The sequence below is a fragment of the Herpailurus yagouaroundi genome, unplaced genomic scaffold (genome assembly GCF_014898765.1).
Source record: "Herpailurus yagouaroundi ecotype Mexico unplaced genomic scaffold, PumYag 28, whole genome shotgun sequence".
NCBI classification, from domain to species: Eukaryota; Metazoa; Chordata; class Mammalia; order Carnivora; family Felidae; genus Herpailurus; species Herpailurus yagouaroundi.
In genome coordinates this window covers 123,739,408-123,761,244 of record NW_024412376.1, presented here as the reverse complement: position 1 = coordinate 123,761,244, position 21,837 = coordinate 123,739,408, and the positions used below count along the sequence as shown (strand labels likewise).

Sequence of the window (21,837 nt, the reverse complement as noted above, 5' to 3'; positions counted from 1 at the left end):
ATTTTGTGCCATTCACTCTGCTGTAAAAATGCATATACATCTTTATCGAAACCATATCAATCATAGTTTTATAGACTGCTTTTATCACTAGCAAATATACTGAGAACAATTTCCAATGTGAAGTGATACCATTTTACTAACCAACTCTTAAATACACAACTCAATGAAAAACAACAACCTATCTTATCAAGTTTCAATTATGTTTTCCAGTATGAGGAAGTTACCAGTTGGAGCTTTGAGCAAGTTAAGGTGTGGCATCATTTATTTAAGCAAACATTAAATAAACCCATGCCTTGCACTCTACGGAGGCACTTCTAAGTGCATACTGAAATGCCTTCTAATTGTGTTTTTCAATCACTAAAGTAACCTGAGCCAGTGGGTCAGCTTCCTATCTTCATCTACTGAGCTGTGAGTCTGGCCTGATACTCACTCCATACTTGCTGCTTGACTAGGTGCTCCTTAATGACCTCCTCTGTAGGACAGGCACATAACAGATCTAAAGCAGTTCTCCTGAATTCAGTGCTGGCTTCCACTAGAAATAAATCTGGGGGACTAAAATGCATTCTACTCCACTAATCTAGAAGAGGGATGTTTAGTTGTTTAATTCACAAAGGAAATGTATTTGAGGATCAAAAGTCATTTTAAAGGGTTAATGTGCTCCTCAATCCAAGGGTCTAATCAATCAACATGGATATGCTGTGTATGATTGGTCTACCCAATCCGGGAATCTAGATGGCAGGTGGAAAAGTCATTTGGGTCCTTCTAGTCCTGATATCCCAACTTACCAGTATCTTAAGGGATTCTGCATGAGAACTATTTATAAAATGATTAATTAAGAAAATATCAACTCTAAATGGGACAGACCATAAACAACTCACATATAAGATAAGTAGTTAAATGACAATTTTTAAACAGCATAGAGTATGGGTCTCATGTTAATTATTGATTTTTCCTCAGTAGGACATAGTGCTCTGTGCTTTTGTTCTCGTCCAAATTCAGATCTTCTTCTTTTTCTCCTGAGTCAGGTTCTATGCCTCTGACTTCTATTGTACACTTCCATGTTCTAGATGGGTCCATATATGCCAGGGATAGTGCTGTGTATAAGAAACTTTCATAAATTAGACTTCATTCCCTTCAATTATCCAGAATTTCTGTCTCCCTCAAGGTCCATCAGGGTTATTTCCTTTGGTTTTAAAATTTGTGTTTCTCAAAATAATTATTAATATAATTATTATAATATTAATATTATAGATCATATTATATATTATTATATATAATATGATATATTATTATATATCATATTATATATAATAATATTATTAATATTGCCCAATGCCCATGTATCAGAATTTAGAGCCTCTTAAATACTTTCTGTAGCATGGTAGAGTCAATTACAATCCTCTAAGATTTTAAAAGAAGTAAAGAGAATATTCTAGGTTGGATATGCCTGGAATGCAGTCTCTTATTTAAGTGACTTTTCCTCTAGAGTTTTCCCTTTGTTACATACAATACAAATGCTTCCATTGCAACTGCCTACTCTAGAGGACAGAGGTCAACCTCATAGCGAACAGTTCGGCAGACTAACTCTATACGGATTCTATATGCAAGGCTCTGGTTATGTGACTTTCAAAACTTTCTTGAATGCTCTCAGTTTATACTGTTTGGAAACTTTTGTGGATCTCACAAAGTAAGAAAAAACTCTGAGACTTTTTAAGGCTTCAGTTAACACAGGATAAATCCTAAATATGTATAGAATATGGAAAATGGCAGATGAAAAAGGGTATTTACTCTTGACAAAAAAAAAAAGACAAGACCAAATAAAATTCCAAGGCAAATTAAAAAAATTTTTTATTCTACTTAAATTGCTTCAATAATTCTGAAACTGAAGTTTTTTATTCCCATGAGCTCATCCTCCTCGTAGAATTTCTACATTGTGGAATGTCACTAGGAACTCTGTCTTGTCTGTGAGCTCCTATGAACTGACCACATGGACAAAGCATATGATTTTTGTAAGAATGATTCAGAGACCCCTTTGGAAAAAGACATGGTCTCACCCAGAACAAGTGAAGATGCCATGAATTGTCCACTGTTCCTGCCATGCCCCCAGTTTGTAAGAGAAACTAAGTCACTAAAATTAAAGGCATATCTGTATCAATTAAATTCAGCAGGAGACAAGGAGAGTCAAATCAGAAACATGGATTTTGTATTAATTCTACCGTAGCAATAGACTTGCACATGGTTCTCCAGGAGTCAAATAAAATGAGAATCTAAACTATGTTTACAGTACTCTAAAATTCATATAGAGCTGAGAATCATATGGTCACAAGAAATGGGCCATGCCACCAATTAAAACCAAACATATCAAAGGCAGATAGATAATCTATCTTTGGTAACTTTAAGAAATTCTTCCGAATGGCAAAATGAATGATTATTACCTTTGGGGATAATGACACTTGAGCTAGAACTTGTGGGTCAGAATAGTTTTTGCTCACGAGAAAGGATGATCTAAATTAATTCCCATTTACCTAATAACCAATAGGCATAAGTCTTATTTACCACCCATACACGATTCTCATCCCTTAATGCATGAGACATTTTTACACATTCCTTTTAATTTATGGAACCCAGAACAAGACAATTTATTGGTAAACATCTGATCAGCACTGAGCTTCTATTTTCCCCTAGGAAAGTAAATACTTGAAATAAGTAGGAATCTTCAAGCCAGTTTGAAGAGCCAGCCCCCAGAAGCTAAGTGTTCCGAATGTCTCTGAAGGAAATGTTTGTGGAGGGAAAAAATAGAACCTCTCCATGTGTGAGTATATGTCATTATACAACAGTTTGGCTTGTCTAATGTAGCTATTAGTTAAAATATCTTGGCCTTCTTCAACAATTTCAAATTATTAAAAAATATTTTTCTGACAAAATACAGGTTTCACTAAAAAGAAAATTTTATAATAATTCTCTTTCACAAAAAAACATTGTATTTTTCTGAACTGTATAACTGAATTTGTTCAGTGATGTTTCACACTACCTGTGTCTATGATGGCCCTTTTTCTTTTTTATGTTTATGTACATCATTCCAGCTTATTTGCTTCTGTATTATTATCTTTTGTCTCTTCATTGGAAAATACTGGTATCATTATAAGAGGAGGAGTTTTAGAATCAGATCGATAGATCTTACTTTCAATTCTGCAATTTTCTATGTAAGAGACCCTGGGCCAAATCCTTAACTTCATGGAGCCCCGTTTGTTTGTTTGTTTGTTTGTTTGTTTGTTTGTTTTTAATTTGTAAAATGAGTATAATAATTAACTTATAGGGCCATTGTTAAAGACCAAATGAGAAAACATATGTGAAACCTCTAACGTAGTGTCCTTGTATTAGCCACTCAATGAATGGGAGATGTTCCTTTTGTATGAAGTAGCACAGATATCCTCAATCTAAAAATTAACAACTGTCTAGACTATGAGGGAACATGTAAATATTCATTTGAGAATGACTGTTTCAATTACATATATGCAAACTAAAAATTAAATACAGTATATATTAGACTTCTAATAGCAGGCTCTGAGAAAACTATAATTTAATCGTAAGCCGCATTCCTCCAGAGTTTATAAAAAAATGGAGTCAGTGTAAAAGCCAGATAATGTCAAGTCAAAAGAGTTTTGTTTCTGATTCTCTGCCTAGCCCCATCCAGAAAAACATAGCATAGTGACATCATATGAAGGCCATAATTAGTCATCTACCTTCACTGGTGACCACTGGTGACATTGTAGAAAAAGGCATTTCTTCTTTTGAGGCATAGAGTGAATGATAATCCATAGAAATTACTGAAAAGTGCTTTATAAATATATATGCCTGGTGAAAATGATTACCAATTGGGGAATACTTATTTAACATGTGTGAGAGACTATAGGAAAGATGAATGAGATGGAATCTTTGCCTTGGAAGAACTTCAGTTTGCTTTGGAAGACAAGACTTGCTGTTTGAATTGATCTCATTGCATTCTGAAAAACACAATGACCTATTTTTTTTAAGTGAACTAAATTCATGTAAGGAGGGGATGGACATGTTTTGTATACCTAACTTGTGCCAGGCACTGGGCATATATTATCTCCCTTAACCTTCACAGCAATGCTATGAAGTGGATATCATTATTCTCATTTTATAGGTAAGGAAACTGAGGCTCACTTGGCAAGATGACTTGAATAACTAGGATGGGTCAATCCCAAGAAGCCAAGTGGGCCAATGTCTCTGGGTCCAATGTCCATGCTATTTTCATTACCACTGAGATGGTCATAGGAAAAATGGAAGAAAAGAAATTGTGAGATAACTTTGAAAGAAAAATTTGCAAATAATTATTACTGCTTAGATATGGATAATATTAATATCCAGACTTTATTAACAAAATTACATAGTGCCTTTACTGAATTTTAATGAAATCTTTTATAAGAAAAGATACGAAAACCCATTGTAAACTGCAGATCACTATATAAATCACCATGTAAATACCTGACTTTATTCTTAGTTCAATAAAAGTCAGGGGCACCTGGATGGCTGAGTAGGTTGAGAGTCTGACTCTTGATTTCAGCTAAGGACATGATTCCAGAGTCATGGGATCAAGCCCAATGTCTGGCTCTCCGCTTAGCTTGGAGTCTGCTTGAGATTCTTCCTCTCTCCCTCTGCCCCTCCCCTGCACTTGCTCTCTCTCTCTCTAAAAAAAAAAAGAGTCTTACTATAGACTATGTGTGATTGATAAAACATATGTAACTATGTATTTATTCAAATAAATAAAGCTATGATACAAAGTATTTTTCTTTAATCAGAAATGAATTTGTAATAAACAACTAAGGAAAATTACAAAAATTCTACCTTGTTCCAGAACTCTTATTGATGATATTGATCGTCTTTGAAAATAACACGTGTTGGTGAGGATGTGGAGAAATTGGAACCCTTGAGTAATGCTGGTAGGAAGGTAAAATGGTGCAGCCACTGTGGAAAACAGTATGGTGGTTCTGCAGAAAATTTAAAATATAATAACCATATAATCCAGCAATTCTGCTTCTTGATGTACATCCAAAGAATTTGAAAGCAGGGTCTTGTAGAGATAGCTGTACACACATAGTCATGGCAGCATTACTCACAAGAGCCAAAAGGTAGAAGCAGTCAAAGTATCCAATGATTGGTGAACAGATAAACAAAGTGTGGTATATCCATACAATAAACTATTATTCATTTCCTTTATTAAAAAAGGAAATTTTGACACATGCTACAACATGGATAAACCTTGAGGACATTATCTTAAGTGAAATAAGGCAGTTGCAAAAAGACAAACACTGTATAAATCCACTTACATGAGGTATATAGAGAAGTCAAATTCAGAGAAACAGAAACACAGGAGCTATGGGGAGGAAGAAATGGAGAATTGTTTAATGGGTATAGAATCTTAGTTTTATAACATGAAAACGTTCTGGAGATTGGTTATACAACAATGTGAATATATTTACAACAACTGTACACTTAAAAATGGTTAAGATGGTAAGTTTTATGTTAAGCATATTTACCACAATTAGAAAATATATGATGATAATTAATAGAGAGATACATGAATAATGATCATCATATGAATGAATTAATGTAAAAACATTTATAGTGTGAAGGGTTTCTTTTTCTATGTTTTTTGGTTGGGGGTAGGTAGTGGCTTATAAAGAAAATATTATATACAATATTGCCCCTTGACATTGCATTAAATTAACCTAGTAGGTACTTTTGGAACATTAAGAAGGGAATAAAATTCCTTTATATATTGCCATTAATTAAATAGCAGCCTTAAATAATCAGAAATACCACAAATCCTTTGTGTTTTCACAATCACTCAAAAGTAAATTCAAGAATAGAAATCAAGGAGAAAAATATTCAAATGAAGTTATGTAAGGATTATACATTACAAGGCTAATCTACCTGTTACAGAGGTCAAGCTCATTTCCTTTCAGTATAATGATGTAGGATTTGCCCTACTAGGTTGCTTAGGTCTATCTTGCTTCTGTACTCTTCAGCAGGATAGTTAGAGAGGGATTATTTCCAACTTAACAACATGACAGACCTGAGTGTGAATAAGAATCACCTGGAGAATTTGTGAAACTTGCACATCTCTGGGCACCCTCTCCTTCCACCAGATTCTGATTCAGCAGGTCTAAAGTGAGGCAGAGGAATTTGCATTTTAGCCACACTACAGTCAACAGGGGGAGATTCTTTTTTTTTATGTTTATTTATTTATTTTTGAGAAAGAGAGACAGAGACAGAGAGAGAGAGCGTGCACAAGTGGGGGAGGGGCAGAGAGACAGGGAGACACAGAACCCGAAGCAGGCTCCAGGCTCTGTCTGAGCTGTCAGTGCAGAACCCGACACAGGGCAGAACCCACAAACCAAGAGATCATGACCTGAGCCGAAGTGGGAAGCTCAACCAGCTGAGCCATCCACATAAGCCTGCAGGGGGAGGTTCTGATGCTTGAAGTTCACAGACCATACTTTGAGATAAACTGCATTGCAAATGATTTAAGTAAAAATAACTATCCCACATGTAGCTTGAATGTCCAGATACAGCTGCTAAATGGTCAATTTAATAAGAAGATTCTTTTTAGTATCAAAAGGAAAATCCATATCTTGTGATATTTATCTTCTAAACAAGGTCTCCAACAAATTGATCATGAGTCGCAGGTCAGACTTGAGGGCTTAGATGGCTGAGTCTGTGACATGAACTTGAAGATTCCCAGCAGTCAGCAGTGTTGCCCATTAGCTCTTCTGCTGGAAACTTCTCTACTCTCCCCAAATCCATAACAGATCATTTTAAGAAATTTAAGTTAGTTTGGGTATGTCTGCTGTGTCCTCTGAAATGACCAAAGGATATGGAGGAAAGAAGGCAGACCTGTCAATGAATTTTAGAGCTAAAAGTTGATGCTTAGGGTTAGAGGTCTAACCCTCTAAATTTACAGATAAGAAAACAGGCAGCAAAAAGTAAGCAAAAATATAAGCAACTTACTGAAAACCACCATTAGTGGGTTTTCCTGGACCCTACCTCAAATAATAGTCTCATACTTTATTTCATTTCATTTCATTTCATTTCATTTCATTTCATTTCATTTCATTTCATTTCATTGAGAGAGAGAGAGTAGAAGAGAGGGGCAGAGGGAGAGAGAGAGCGAATTCCAAGCAGGCGCTACGCTCAGCACAGAGCCTGATGTGGGGCTCGATCCTGTGACCCTGGGATCACGACCTGAGCCAAAATCAAGAGTCGGATGCCATCCAGGCACCCCAGTATCACCCTTTTAGTTCCTTCTATAATGTTGGACTGCTATCCTTCCAAACACAATTATATACAAGGAGCAAACCAATTATATACATCTTTTATATTGCATGAATGGCAAAAGGAATTCTCACAGGGATCCAGCAATCTGCCTGACAATTATGTTATTTAAAATTTTAAACTAACCTCTTTTTTTCCATGTCTTCACTGGTCATGAATAATGACAGAGATGCAAATTTACCAACTAAAATTTCACATGTTATGGAAATAAGCCTGGTAGGTGAACAACAACAAAATGGTGACAAATACTCTCACATTTGAAGGAAACTCATTGATCTTTTTGTTGATAAAGTATACCATTTGTTTTTCATTGCTCCTAGGTTTTTATACTGTTTCAATCAGTGGCTGATTTGATAAATAACTACCAATTGTAGCAATAATAACAGTCTGACAGGAAGAAAAGCAGCAGCCATTTTATATAGTCAAGGACCAGAAAATGAAATCTATGCTCTTTTTGCAATTGAATAAGCAGATCACAATGAAAATGGCATAAGTATCAATAAAATTAAAAATTAATTGATTCCTAGATTCAAGGCTGGGTGCTTCTTGTAAGCCACTCATACCCTTTCATGAAATAAATCAAAACAAAAATAAATGCATGCACACACATACTCATTCATACATGTATATATAACTATTTTTCTCTTTCATTTCATGATCCTTCATTCAATTCACTCAACAAATATTTCTTGGGGGTGCCTGGGTGGCTCAGTCAGTTAAGCATTGACTTTGGCTCAGGTCATGATCTCATATTTCATGAGTTTGAGCCCTGTGTCAGGCCTGCATTGACAGTGTGGAGCCTGCTTGGGACTCTCTGTCTATCTGTCTGTCTGTCTCTGCCTCTCCCCCACTTGCTTTCTCTCTCTCTCAAAATAAATAAATAAACTTAAAAATAAATATTTATTGAGTGCCTACCAAGTGCCAGGCCTAGTGTGAGTAACATAGGAGCCAGCAAAACATACCAGGTTGCTGGCCTTGTGAAGCTGATACCCCAGAGGGAGGAAGACAGACAATGGTAAGAAAACCAACAGATATGCAAGATAATGTCAGAAAGTAATAAAATCTCTGAAAGGTTTGATAAAGTCATGTGGCAGACTGGGTGGAAAGAGGTCATTTTGATGGGAGGGCCTGTCTGAGAGGCGGTATATGAGCCTGAGATGGGAACAATGAGAAAGGGCCTGCCAGCATGAAGTGTGTGGGAAGAGCACCCGGGCAGAGCAAACAGCCAGTACAGTGGTCAGCTTGGAGGCAAGAATAAACTGGCCAGTGAGCACAGGGAGTGGGCCAAGTGAGTGGGGGATGAAGTTGGCAAGGGAGGCAGCTGCTGTACCGTGCTGGGCTCTAGGGATTATTCTGATGCTACATAAGCAGTAAGAGTCCGTCAGAGCTTGGATCTTATAGTCCCTTTGTTCTTCACTCTGGTTCAGTGGGGAGCATGGGAGAGAATAGCCACTCACCCACATAAAACACAAGCTGACCAAGCTCTGAAAGCATGGAAGAGGTGACCACGTCACATCTCTCACTGTGCCTGCCTGGATGTGGCTGCTTCCTGGGGTTCTCTTTTTCTTTTCTTTTCCTTTCCTTTCCTTTCCTTTCCTTTCCTTTTCTTTTCTTTTCTTTTCAAGTTTATTTATTTATTTTGAGAGAGAGAGAAAGAGAGAGAGAGAGAGAGAGAGAGAGAGAGAGAGAGAGAGAATCCCAAACAGGCTCCATGTGAGTTTGGAGATCATGACCTGAGCTGAAATCGAGTCAGACGCTCAACTGACTGAGCCACCCAGGCACCCCTGGGGCTCTCTTGCTCTGATTTCTATCACTCCCATCTTGTCTAAGTCCCTGAAGTATGGTGTTCCATACATGGACAAAGAAATACTCCTGCCCTTGTTTCTCTTTGGCAAACACTCCCGCCCTTATATGAGATGAGTAAACATTTTTAAAGGAATAGGTTACTAAATGTCAAGGGGAAAATAGACTTCCAATTTATAGGTTTCTGAATATGAGATCCATCCATGCTCATTTATCCAGGGTCAGTGGACTGGCACAGATCCTCAAATATCTTGCCCAGCTTTTGTTGGACCCAAATCCCACCTGTCATTTGGCATTGGATATTGGAGACCTGTCTGGTTTCGTGATCCTGGAAGATGGTCTAACTGTTCAGTCTGTGTCATTCTGAAACAAGTTCCCAAAAGAATTTAATTAAACTTTGATTATGTAGTAAGGGAAACTGCTTCCTTCTGATATATAAAAGAAGACATGCACCTACCCTTCAGAGTTTACTGTGGGGATAATAAATTAAATTAACTCCATTGACCTCTCAGGAGGATTGACCTAATTGAATTATTCTCAACTTTCATATTTTAAGTATCTAAACAAGTAAAAGGCAATTCAAGGCCATCTGAATCAGGTGCAGAATGTGAGATTTAAGACTGGAATGATAAAAGTTCAGAGGGGAAAAACGGCATGGGGCAGTGTGGGTCAGCATAAAGGCCTCACAGAGGAAGTAGATTTTGAGTTGGGCCTTAGTACTTCACTAGTATATATCCTAATGACAAAAAGAATTGCAAAGTAATCTTAAATTGCATTCAGGAATCTTATTGTTAGTAATAATAATGGCATCATTATTTTGAAAGTATTCCATATACTGTACGATAAAACAAATAAATATCTTGTTAGTGTCATTAGGAACCAAGATTTTGATTATAATATAATACAAGAATAAAATCAAACATGTTAAGTAATCTTAGCCTTGAACTAGAGATACCAGTATGAACTATGGGATTGTTTCCTGTTAAAGAAAAGCACATATTTTCTAGCTCTCTACACTGTAAAGGCCTAGAAGCAATGATAAATCAATATCAAAGAGCACCCTTAGTTCTCAGATTGTGATTTCTAGGTATTATTTCTTACCAAATGGAACTAGATATATTAAAGGAAGAAATATCTAGCTCCAGGTCTGGAGGAGGAAAGATACAAAATGAGGCTGGGACATCTTATTATGTCAGAAAGAAAGGAAACATTTCAAAATTACTGGGTTATCCCCAAAGGCATAGGAACCAATATGGAGTTAAAGTGATTTTATTTCAAGGGTTACAATTAGGCACCAAAAGAGTGATGACTGCAATAGATTGATATACCACTATTAGAGAGCTGAGGTCATATGATAACCAGGTAAGCTTAATTCCAAAAGGTAAAGATCCCCTCCAAAGACAGATGAGCTGACAGAGTGTGGGAGGATGAGGTAGCTGTCCAAAAAGCAGGTAAAAAGAAAACAGCTGAAATTTCAAAGAATTCATAAAGTCTGAGTGTGGACTAGCTTAACACTTAAGAATCTCTAGGAACCCCATACACATAAGGCATCTGAACTTTCTCACCAGCTATTTCCATGGGCATCTACTTCAAAACTCATCTACTTCAAAGACCTTTGTCTCATAAAAAGCAAAAACATTAGCTTCCAGCAGAAGAAAAGGAAACATTCCACCTCATGGTTCCAAAGACCTGATGCCTTTGGAAGAGAAATAGGAAACCTTCCAACCTCCCACATTGCAGGAGCATGTTCTTTACCGCTAAGGAAGATATAGAAATAAAGGCTATATACTGCTGAAAATGGGGAAGAAAACCTACTCAGGTCTAGGATCCTACGCTGATATAAAGAAAAGGTCTTCAACTGTTGGAGGTGAGGTGAGAAACTTGCTCCTACCAGACTTCCCCACCAACACAAAGCAAAGTGCATTGCCATGAAAGTGCAGAAAGGCTAAGAAAATCTTAGCGCCTAGGCCCAGGCACACAGCACTTATCCATCACTGAAAACAGAGCAGGAGAACTGAGAAAGCCCATGTCCGCACCATAATTATTGCACTAAGTAACAAGCCACAACATTATGCCACTTTATGGGAAATGGGGGCACAAGAGCAAGAAGAGAAGAACTCTTTGCAGCACAAGTATGGAGGGCCCTCTGAAGGCTGAGGGTAGAGCAGGAAAATTAAGAAAAAAAAACCCTCTTTTCATGTCAGGTTCCATACCAACCACAAGTATCACTAATTCTCTGATGGAGGAATTTGAAGTCTGTGTTGTACTTAAGATAAGTACGGCAACAATAAACCCAGCTAAACTACTGACTAACCTGACAGAAGAAGGAACACATCCATTTCCAGATGTAACTACCTCTTACCTTTGTCTCTGATGTTGTTTTACACAAAAAGCAACTAAAACCAAGTCGTTGCCAAGAGCTAAAGCAGGCAACAGAGGCAGAAGCAGAGATGCCACCGAGGTTAAAACTAATGGATAGAGATTGAAATAATTATGGTTAATATGTTAAATTTTCTAGTAGAAACAGTAGCCAGCTTGAATAATAGATGGAGAATTTTAGCAAAGAGGGAATATATATAAAACAAATAGAAATTCTAGAAATAAAAAAAGCACAGTATCTGAGTTGAAAAATTCTTTCAATGGACCAGTAGGTAAGTGAATGTAGCAGAGATGAAAGAATCAGTGAACTTGAAGATAAATCAGCAGAAATTATCCCAATTTAAACACAAGGTGAAAACAAAGTGGGGGAGAAAACAAACAACAATAACAAAAACAACAAAAAACCCCAGAACCCAGGACATCCAGGAGTTCTGAGGATGATACTGAATGGTCTAATATGCATGTAATGGATGTTCAACAGAAATATTTGAAGGGATAATGGCTGAGAATTTTTCCAAAATTAATAACAACAACAAACACAAATCCAAAAAGTTCAGAGAACTCCAAGTGAGAAAAACTGGAAAAAAAATATACTGGATCAAATTACAACCAAAAGGCCAAAAACCAAAGGAAAAAAAATATTGAAGACAGGAAGAAAAAAAAAAGCATTACATACAGGGAACAAAGATATGAATGACCGCAGACTGTCAGAAACTATGTAAATCAAAATGCAATATAGAAACATCTTCAAAATATTTAAAGAAACAATAACATAAAGTTAACCTGTAATTCCAGAAATCTATATCCAGTTAAAATATATTTCAAAATGAAGGTGAGAAATGGGACTTCTGGAATGATGGAGTAAGGACCTCAACTGTCTGGCAAAACGATTCAACTGGTGAAAAATAATTTTCATTTATTTAAAGACTCTAGAAATTGTCATAAGAGCATACAGCAAGTGAGGAAACATTCTTTCAAGGAAATCTGCTAAATATCAGTAAAAATAGTAGTATTTGAGCCATAGGCTACTTCGCTATTCCCCCAGCTCTTCATTACAGAAGCTCTACTCGGTGCAGCCAAGAAAATGGTAGTTTCATCTCTCTGCCAGCTCCCAGTCTGGGACTACAGTTCCATCCCAGGATGGGCAGGGTGCAGATGTTTCTCATCTATTCTAGGAAGCTCTATTCTAGGCAGGTGTGGCTAAGAGGTTCAGGTCTCTCCTCCTCCACCCAGCCCCCCATTCATAAGGCAGAAGCTCCACCCCAGACACAGAAGGCCAAATATACTGGGTCCCCAATCACTCCCACCCCAGTTCACTCATAGGGTGGAGGTTCCATGCCTTGAGGGGCACACCAAGAAGACCAAGGCTGCCAACTTCTCCCTCTGCCACCTCAGTGCATACTCATAGAGCAAAGGTGTCCTTCTAGGGAAAGCAGGGTCTCACATCCAATTATGGTAGAGTGGTTACAGGGGTTCTGCCCTGGAGGAAAGGCAGGCCATGTTGACAAAGAGCTGTGCAGCTCTGTCTCAAAAGACTACTTTATTTGGAACTGAGAGCAAAGAACTCCATGCCTAAGGGCATTGTAGAAAAACAATACAGATCTTAGTGGAGGGCAATTAAGAAGTGGCTGACAGCTCCTTGATGTAGCAAAACAGCAGAGCAGCTAGAAGTTTAATGGAGAGAATCAAGGAAAGAGGCAGCCAACAAGAGGTGTCCTGGGTCAGAGTCAACTCTGGGGGTTGGGAAGGCTGTGCATATACACTAGGCTGCCCCCACTCCGCATATACACTAGGCTGCCCCCACTCCGAGCCATCAGAACATAGGCAAACTTGAAAGCATTCCCCAAGTTGGACACAGATTCATCAACACAGGGCAGAAATCACTGGCACAAGGGTCTTAAACATAACCTCTGACCAAACAGACTGAACAATAAGCTGCTTTTAGGGGCAACTCCTAGGAAAACAGGCTTAAATATAACACCACAGTCATCCCTTGGCAGTCTGACAGGTTGTACTTGCCAAAGGTTCTATCCTCGGTAAGAGCAAATACAACTAGAAATAAGAAGCTTAATTCTCCTTGTTGAAACCAAGGGAAGAGATCTCCCTTGCTTCTTCTTCTTCTTCTTTTTTTTTTAAGGTCATTTACTTTAGAAAACTTAACAAGTGTGAGTACTTTCTCCTCTCTTTGAAATGTATATAAATCCTTTTGGAGACTAGATCAGCCTTTTCTACTCTGTGACCCAGGAATGTCTTTTCTCAAGACGGGAGCCATCTCTGAAATGTACATATCAAGGGAGAGAGCACTCCTGTCTCCCAGTTTCTGCGGGCAAGTAGGAGCCTAAATTCAGGGGGGCCTCGTTCCACGTTGCAAAACTACATCCTGTCATAAAGAGATAAGAAGTTTGTTTTCCTCCTGGATAAAACCCATTAGTCAACACAAATGGTCACTCCAATTACCAGCCAAAACGAGTATGAACTATGTGCACCAAAGGTGCTGTGGAGTCCTCTTACTTGACAAGACGTGCATTGTGGTATCTGCTTGACTACATATAAGGGTGAGATCTCTTTCAGCCTTTTGCAATCCCTTAATGGATTGCCTGTGATGTACATCACAGTCTGGCTTAATGCTTATTCAATAATAAAACGGTTGGGGTGCCTGGCTGTCTCAGTTGGTTAAGTGTCCGACTTTGGCTCAGGTCATGATCTCACGGTTCGTGAGTTCAAGCCCCGTGTTGAACTCTGTGCTGACAGCTCAGAGCCTGGAGCCTGCTTCAGATTCTATGTCTCACTCTCTCTCTGTCCCTCCCCTGTTCATGCTCTGTCTCTCTCTCTAAACATTAAAATAAAAATAAAAATAAACATTAAAAAATAAAATAAACATAAAAAAAATAACAAAACTTATTTTCTCTCTCTACTATACCTGTGGAGAAGTTTTCTCAGTTGAGAGATTTTGTTTTTAATTATATTGCCCTAACCGCTTTCAGGAGCAATCAGGGAGGGAAGCTCCAAGCTACCAGCTCCTGGCTGAAAAGGTACAACGACAACAAAAGTTAATGCCCTGAATTTGAGCAGTAGAGCGGCCTCCAAGCCATACACACATCCAATGGTAAAAGCTAAACCTCTAAGTGGCTTAGAAGGCTTAAGCACAAACTTTGACCAACTCTGTCCTTTTTCAAGATTGTTTTGGCTATTCTGAGTCCTTGGAATTTCTCAAGGATATTTTGAAAACAACTTAAGCAAAGCACCTATTAAGGAATGGTCATATAACCTCAAACCTAACAGGACATCAGCAAACACCACAATGTGTATAGTAAATTTTAAAATAGTTTTACAAACTACTTGCTCTGTTTATGAATGAGCAAACATGTACTCTTCCGGGCAGCTCTCTTTCTTCACTGCCTATCCAACCCTTCTCCATTCGTTAAGATTCAGTTCACATTCTATCTGGCCGCTCCAGGTCACATTACTGCCCTTCCCTAAACAGCTACCTCTCTACCGTTTATGTACATTATGCACATTATGTACATTATTTATGTAAATAAGTAAATATGGTTTTATTCTCCAATTGTGGCAGCAAAACTTCTCAAGGATAGAGACAATGCCATAATCTTTCTTTTTTTTTCTCCCTACTTGCTTTAGCTTGAACGTTCAATCTACATTTGTTGGATTGAATAATAGTCTTTTAAGTTTTTCTCAAACTAGGGCACCTGAGTGGCTCAGTTGGTCTGATTTTGGCTCAGGTTGTGAACTTGTGGTTTGTGGGTTGGAGCCCCGCTTTGGGCTCTGTGCTGCCAGCTCAGAGTCTGGAGCCTGCTTCAGATTCTGTGTCTCCCTCTCTCTCTGCCCTTGCCATACTCGTTCTCTCTCTCTCTCTCTCTCTGTCTCAAAATAAATAAATTAACATTTTTAAAAATTTAAAGTTTTTCTCAAACCATGTGATACATTTATATCTTAAACAAAAAATATATTTTCTTAATCAGACAATCTAGCCTAATGTTGGGCACAGTAGTATGCAACTAATAGCTTTGTTAAATTTAATTAGGAGGTGAGGGGTTACAACTAATATCCTGTACATTTTTCTTTGTGCCAGGTAATGACCTTGGTGCTTTGTATGAATAATTTTATTTAATTAAATGTAATAAAATGTGAATCACATGTAAACATTATTACACATTTGGAATGTGAAAATAAGATAGGTTATTTTTATCAATTTAAAAGTGTTGGTTAAACTAAATACACAAGTGACCATTCCTCAGAATCCGAAATTGCTGTTTTGACCCCACCCCACCCCACAAAAATATCAAGCTTAAAATATTCAATTCACTTTATAACATTGCTAGGAATATTCTTCATTAATTTATAGTGATAATTATTTTTAAAATATACTTACAAAAGATATTATAATTGTTCTGAAAAGGCTTTCATTTTATGCATTTAAATTATGCCATGTAGTAAATAATAATTTACTTCAAAGCAATTATTTTATCTCTTTCTGTGGTATCTTTCCTTGTTCCTGATAGTTTGTTTTGTTCATATTAGATTCAGATGACTGTCAAAATATGTAACCATGGATGCCAGAAATAGTTTTAAAATCAGGACAGAGAGTAGAAATTTTTTTACTATTTTTCTACAAAAATAGTTACTGGAACATATTTTCTACAAAAATAGTTATTTGCTAAAAATATTCATCGTGAAATGTGGTAGAATGATTTAATGTTGGAACAACGGCTTTAACTCAAATACTGTTGGCATCAGTAAGTGCATGAGTCATTAAATGGAATAAAAAAGGTTTAGCACTCATCATTATTGAATTATTAACAAATTTCAGAAAGATACAAATTTAAACAAAGTAGCTTATAGTATACCTGTATGCCTCATAATATTTGGCACATTGTAGCACTTAATAAATGGAACCTTTTTAAAATCACATTACTCGGGGCGCCTGGGTGGCTCAGTCGGTTAAGCATACGACTTCGGCTCAGGTCATGATCTCGCGGTCTGTGAGTTCGAGCCCCGCGTCAGGCTCTGTGCTGACAGCTCAGAGCCTGGAGCCTGTTTCAGATTCTGTGTCTCCCTCTCTCTCTGACCCTCCCCCGTTCATGCTGTCTCTCCCTGTCTCAAAAATAAATGAACGTTAAAAAAATAAAATAAAATAAAATAAAATCGCATTACTATATGACTGTCAACATTTCCAATGGTGAGATTGAATGAGTGATAGGGTTAAGTTACTTACATGTTAGTCTTTTATAACAGGCTCAACTATCACCTTCTGCAAATATTTACTCGTGCATATACCTATCATCTGGATCTCTGCCTTCATGTTTACATAGTGTTCTTCCTGTGTTAGTGCCTGTCTCTAAAATTTCCCTTTTTATGTTTTTTAAAAATTTTTTAATGTTTATTTATTTTTGAGACAGAGAGAGGCAGAGCATCAACAGGGGAGGGTCAGAGAGAGAGGGAGACACAGAATCTGAAACAGGCTCCAGGCTCTGAGATGTCAGCACAGAGCCTGATGTGGGGCTTGAACTCATGGACTGCGAGATCATGACCTGAGCCGAAGTTGGATGCTTAACTGACTGAGCCACCCAGGCGCCCCTAAATTTTCCCTTTTTATAAGGACACCAGTCATATTGGATTAGGGTCCACTCTAAAAATTTCATTTTAACTTACCTCTGTAATGACCCTATATCCCAATAAGGTCACATTCGGAGGTACTGGGGGTTAAGACTTCAATGTATAAATTTGGGGGGAACACAACCCAACCAACAACACTAGGGTTATTGCCACTAATACAGCTTTTTGGATGTCCTAAATATCCTTGAATTTCAAAGTGTCTTTGATACCAAGTGTCTTTCATGCCAAGTCTATAAAATATTTCCATTAGTACTACCTCTACTTAAAGATAAATATCTTAATTCAGCATGCAAACAACCGGGATTTAGCATGTTAATTTAAGAAGACAATTATTAATCTAGTGTAACCACTTTATGGGCATTAGTGGGGGATAAATCTTTATACGTGCTATGGCATTATGGAAACAGCTGTGGCATTACTGAGGTCAAGAAATACAGAGCCAGGTCCTAACTCTGACATTCACTCACCACGGGCCATTTACCATCTGGACTGCTACTGCCTCTTCTCATCAAAAAGTTTATATGGTCTCTAAATTCCAGAAGATTCTCTGATTCCTACTCTATGTTGTTACGCTCTGTTTTGTATTATTCTTTCCTATCCCCAGACAAATATGAGCAACAGAGAGGTAAATGACATCGATAGACAAGCATATTTGCAGCACCTGTTCACAAACAGATTTTTAGAAATGGAAGACTCATCTACAGCCCTCACTTAACAAACAAACAAACAAAAAAAAGAAGCCTAGAGAGGTTAAGTGACTTGTCCAAAGACACACATACATCATTTCTAGCTTGAATAATTTCAAACAGGGCAGCAGTCCTTAAATTAAATCCACAGATCTCAGGGGGCCCATGGATGAACTTCTAAGGTCTATATTCCTCCTGAGAGTCTGTGCAAAATCTTGCGTGAATATGCATGTATATGTTTTATTTTTTTTCTGTTGAAAGGCATCCATAACTTTCACCAAATTTTCAAAGAGATCTATTTTTGTTCAAATAAACCCATAGCTCTCATTCCCTCAATGCCTGGCATACAAGAGATAATTGGTAAACATTAGTTGACATATATATATTGAGTTCTTGACCAAGAAAAAGTTTATAACCACTGAAATAGAGTAAAACAGAGTACAGTCATTCTCTGGAAATAATCCTTGGTGTCTCCTGCTCTCATAATGCTCTACCTGTGTGGAGTCTTTCATCATGCTGCAGTTCCAAATCCTGTATGAATTATATGGTAGTGTGCTTGTCTATTAAGCCAATTAAGAAAGATATTTAAATCACAATTTCATCTCCTTTAGGAAATTATCCATCTTTTTATTTAACTTTACCACTCCATTTAATTAACAAGGGTTTAATGGAAGTTAATAAATGATATATTAATTAATTTAGGAAATTACTCTGCCCTTATTAAAGTAATTCAAATTTTTAAATGCTTGTAATTTTCATTGGTTCCATCAAGTAAGACATACTATATTCATTTAAATCTGAGTTACCTTACTTTACCATTAGTCCAAGTCCCAGGAAAAATCCCCAGTGTATTTAGGACATGTGCTGGAACAATGATCAAAACAGTGACTTTGAAAAAGGCAGGGTAATGCCTTGGGCACAAGACATGTAGTATTATAGCAGAGAGCATCAGTGCCATAGAGTAGGTGCTTAATAAACATCTGACAAATCATTGAAAGAAAAAAGAAGTAGCTAATGCTGCCAGGGAGACAAAAGACCCTCTTGAACAGGGAGCCATCAACCTTAGGAGCAGGTGATAGCACATCTACCAGTGGGCTATGGAGTGTGATATAATGGTAGAATCCTTATCTGAAAGAGCATGTGTTTTTATGGGACCTTAAGAAATGGCACAAACCTGGTGATGATCAATGTGGACATCAAATACAACTGTCTGTATATAGTTATTAAACATTTCTTTTTGATAATTTATTACTAAGGACTTGCAAATATGGAATCAACCCAAAGTTCCAAGAATTGGGACCTCAAGACAGAAGAAGTATAATACTCTGCAAGAAGCAGCCCAGGCCATCTGTGCCACAGATGTGTATAACAATGAATTAAAAACCCACAAATGTTATTTGTAATAATTTATACTCTTCAGAAGCATTTACAAATGATGATTCACTTTGTCAATTAAGATTAAAAGCTCTCGGGGCGCCTGGGTGGCGCAGTCGGTTAAGCGTCCGACTTCAGCCAGGTCACGATCTCGCGGTCCGTGAGTTCGAGCCCCGCGTCAGGCTCTGGGCTGATGGCTCGGAGCCTGGAGCCTGTTTCCGATTCTGTGTCTCCCTCTCTCTCTGCCCCTCCCCCGTTCATGCTCTGTCTCTCTCTGTCCCAAAAATAAACATTGAAAAAAAAAATTTAAAAAAAAATAAATAAAAATGACTGGATTTGTACTTATAAATTTATTTATAAGTATGATTTATAGTTATAAATTAAGTATAATAGTGTTATTAAATATAATCTAGAAAGATCCTACAAAGTCTTGCTATTTTTCTTATCTAGCTTGCTAGGGTACCTTATATCACAGAGTAGATTTCTCAGTCTTAAAAACTTCCTGAAAGAGTAAATTATCAGTTTGACATCTAGGTACCACCTAAGCCTTAAAGAAATTAACACAGTAGTTTGGGCTACTCCCTTGGTGAGTGCCAAGATGACAAAGACCTTCCTCTGTCTTTATACTCCCTGGCACAAAGATCCTTGATATTTTAGAAAAGACTCAGACTTTCAATGAGATCATATTTAAACCATTTATCTTATCTGCAGTTGACATTTCTTTGTGTGGAGAGTTATTTTCCTAGCAGCTGAGAATGAAATCTTGGCAAAACTGTGGATGCTTGAATAAGATATATTGTTGTTGCAAATTCTATTTTAAACTTATTTACATTATAATCTGTTCCTTAGGTGGAATACTAGGGACTTCTTAAAATGATGTTTTAGGAGGACAGTAAATTAAAAAGGAAGTGCTATTTTAATTTTTTTTCTTTTTCATGGTATATTGAAAAACATTTTATGTAATTAATAAAAATAAATATAATGTGGTAGATAGAAACCCAGAATTAGTGGATTGCAATTCAGAAATACATTCCAGTGTAGGTACAACATTATTACACAGAAAGATTTTTCCTTTCCAAACTTCTTCCCAGCTACATCAAGAGTTCTCCCTGGTGGAAGAACAGTATAGACATTTTTCAGCGTGGAAGAACCTGTCTAAATTACCACAGGAACATATGAATATTTCCTCATAGTTCATCTGAGAAATTACTGACAACAACCCTGAATAAAGACTATGGATAACTGAGTATGAAAGACACTTGGAGTTCTTAAATACATCATCTTCTATACTGACATATAGAGATTATTTAACTTATAACTTCAAAAAAGGAGTTGATACTACGAACCATCTCATGTCATTGGGTAATTTGTGGTCAGGTTCAACGAGTCCCCTAGAGCTGATCACAAATATCAAAGTCACTTATGGTGTATAATCATTGATTGTAGCTCCCTGCCAGATTTTTTTTTTTTTAAGTGTATTTATTTATTTGAGAGAGAGACAGTGCAAGTAGGGGAGAAGCCGAGAGAGAGAGAATCCCAAGCAAGCTCCGCACTGTCAGTGCAGAGCCCGATGTGGGACACGAACCCACAAAAGGCTGTGAGATCATGACCTGAACAGAAACTAAGAGTCCAACATTTAACCCAATGAGCCACCCAGGCGCCCTCCCGGCCAGAATTTTAACTGAAAAAGTTAATGCTTCTGTTGTGTACTTACAAATGTGATGAATACAAGGAAATGAGAATTTAAGTTGTCAGAGATGGTGGTTTTTCCATCCCTGAAAGAAAAGGGGGTGTGGGATTCAGAGACTGCTAAAATAATTTTATTTATTCATATAAAATGATTATTATGTGCTAGGCTAAAGATAAAATGAGCAAGACAGAGATAACTTCTAATTGTATAGAGTTTTATGTATTTTTCACTCACAAGTAATTTTTGCACATTGTCTATGTATCAACATTGTAGATTTGGTGGTGATGGGAAAGTGGAAGGAACCCATTGTGCCTAGTCTTGAAAAGTAACAATAAGGGGCGCCTGGGTGGCTCAGTCGGTTGAGCGTCCGTCTTCGGCTCAGGTCATGATCTCACAGTTTGTGAGTTTGAGCCCTGTGTCGGGCTCTGTGCTGACAGCTCAGAGCCTGGAACCTGTTTCAGATTCTGTGTCTCCCTCTCTCTCTGCTCCTCCCCTGCTCATGCTCTGTCTCTCTCTTTCTCTCTCTCAAAAATAAATAAACATTAAAAAAAAATTAAAAAAAAAGAAAAGTAACAATGAAATCTATTTGTGTTGGAGATATTGAGGAAACAACACCATTTAAAAAATGAAAGGTGGGGCGCCTGGGTGGCGCAGTCGGTTAAGCGTCCGACTTCAGCCAGGTCACGATCTCGCGGTCCGTGAGTTCGAGCCCCGCGTCGGGCTCTGGGCTGATGGCTCAGAGCCTGGAGCCTGTTTCCGATTCTGTGTCTCCCTCTCTCTCTGCCCCTCCCCCGTCCATGCTCTGTCTCTCTCTGTCCCAAAAATAAATAAACGTTGAAAAATAAATAAATAAATAAATAAAAAATAAAAAATGAAAGGGGACAACTACCAGATACAATTTCGGTAAATGTG

General features: G+C 37.6%; 1 long non-coding RNA gene across 3 annotated transcripts in view; it reads right to left on the bottom strand.

Moving 5' to 3' along the window:
- Positions 1-5,356: 5,356 nt before the first annotated feature.
- The window catches only part of LOC121035486 (uncharacterized), an 83,348-nt gene continuing 66,867 nt past the window's right edge, over positions 5,357-21,837 (bottom strand). For 2 of the 3 annotated variants that reach the window (XR_005792915.1, XR_005792916.1), the window contains 3 exons: positions 20,950-21,010; positions 6,122-6,190; positions 5,362-5,398 (listed from right to left, as the gene is read on the bottom strand). This is a non-coding gene — a long non-coding RNA (uncharacterized LOC121035486). Of the gene's footprint in view, positions 5,399-6,121; positions 6,191-20,949; positions 21,011-21,837 lie in introns of all 3 variants that reach the window. The other variant, XR_005792918.1, reaches the window with a different exon arrangement.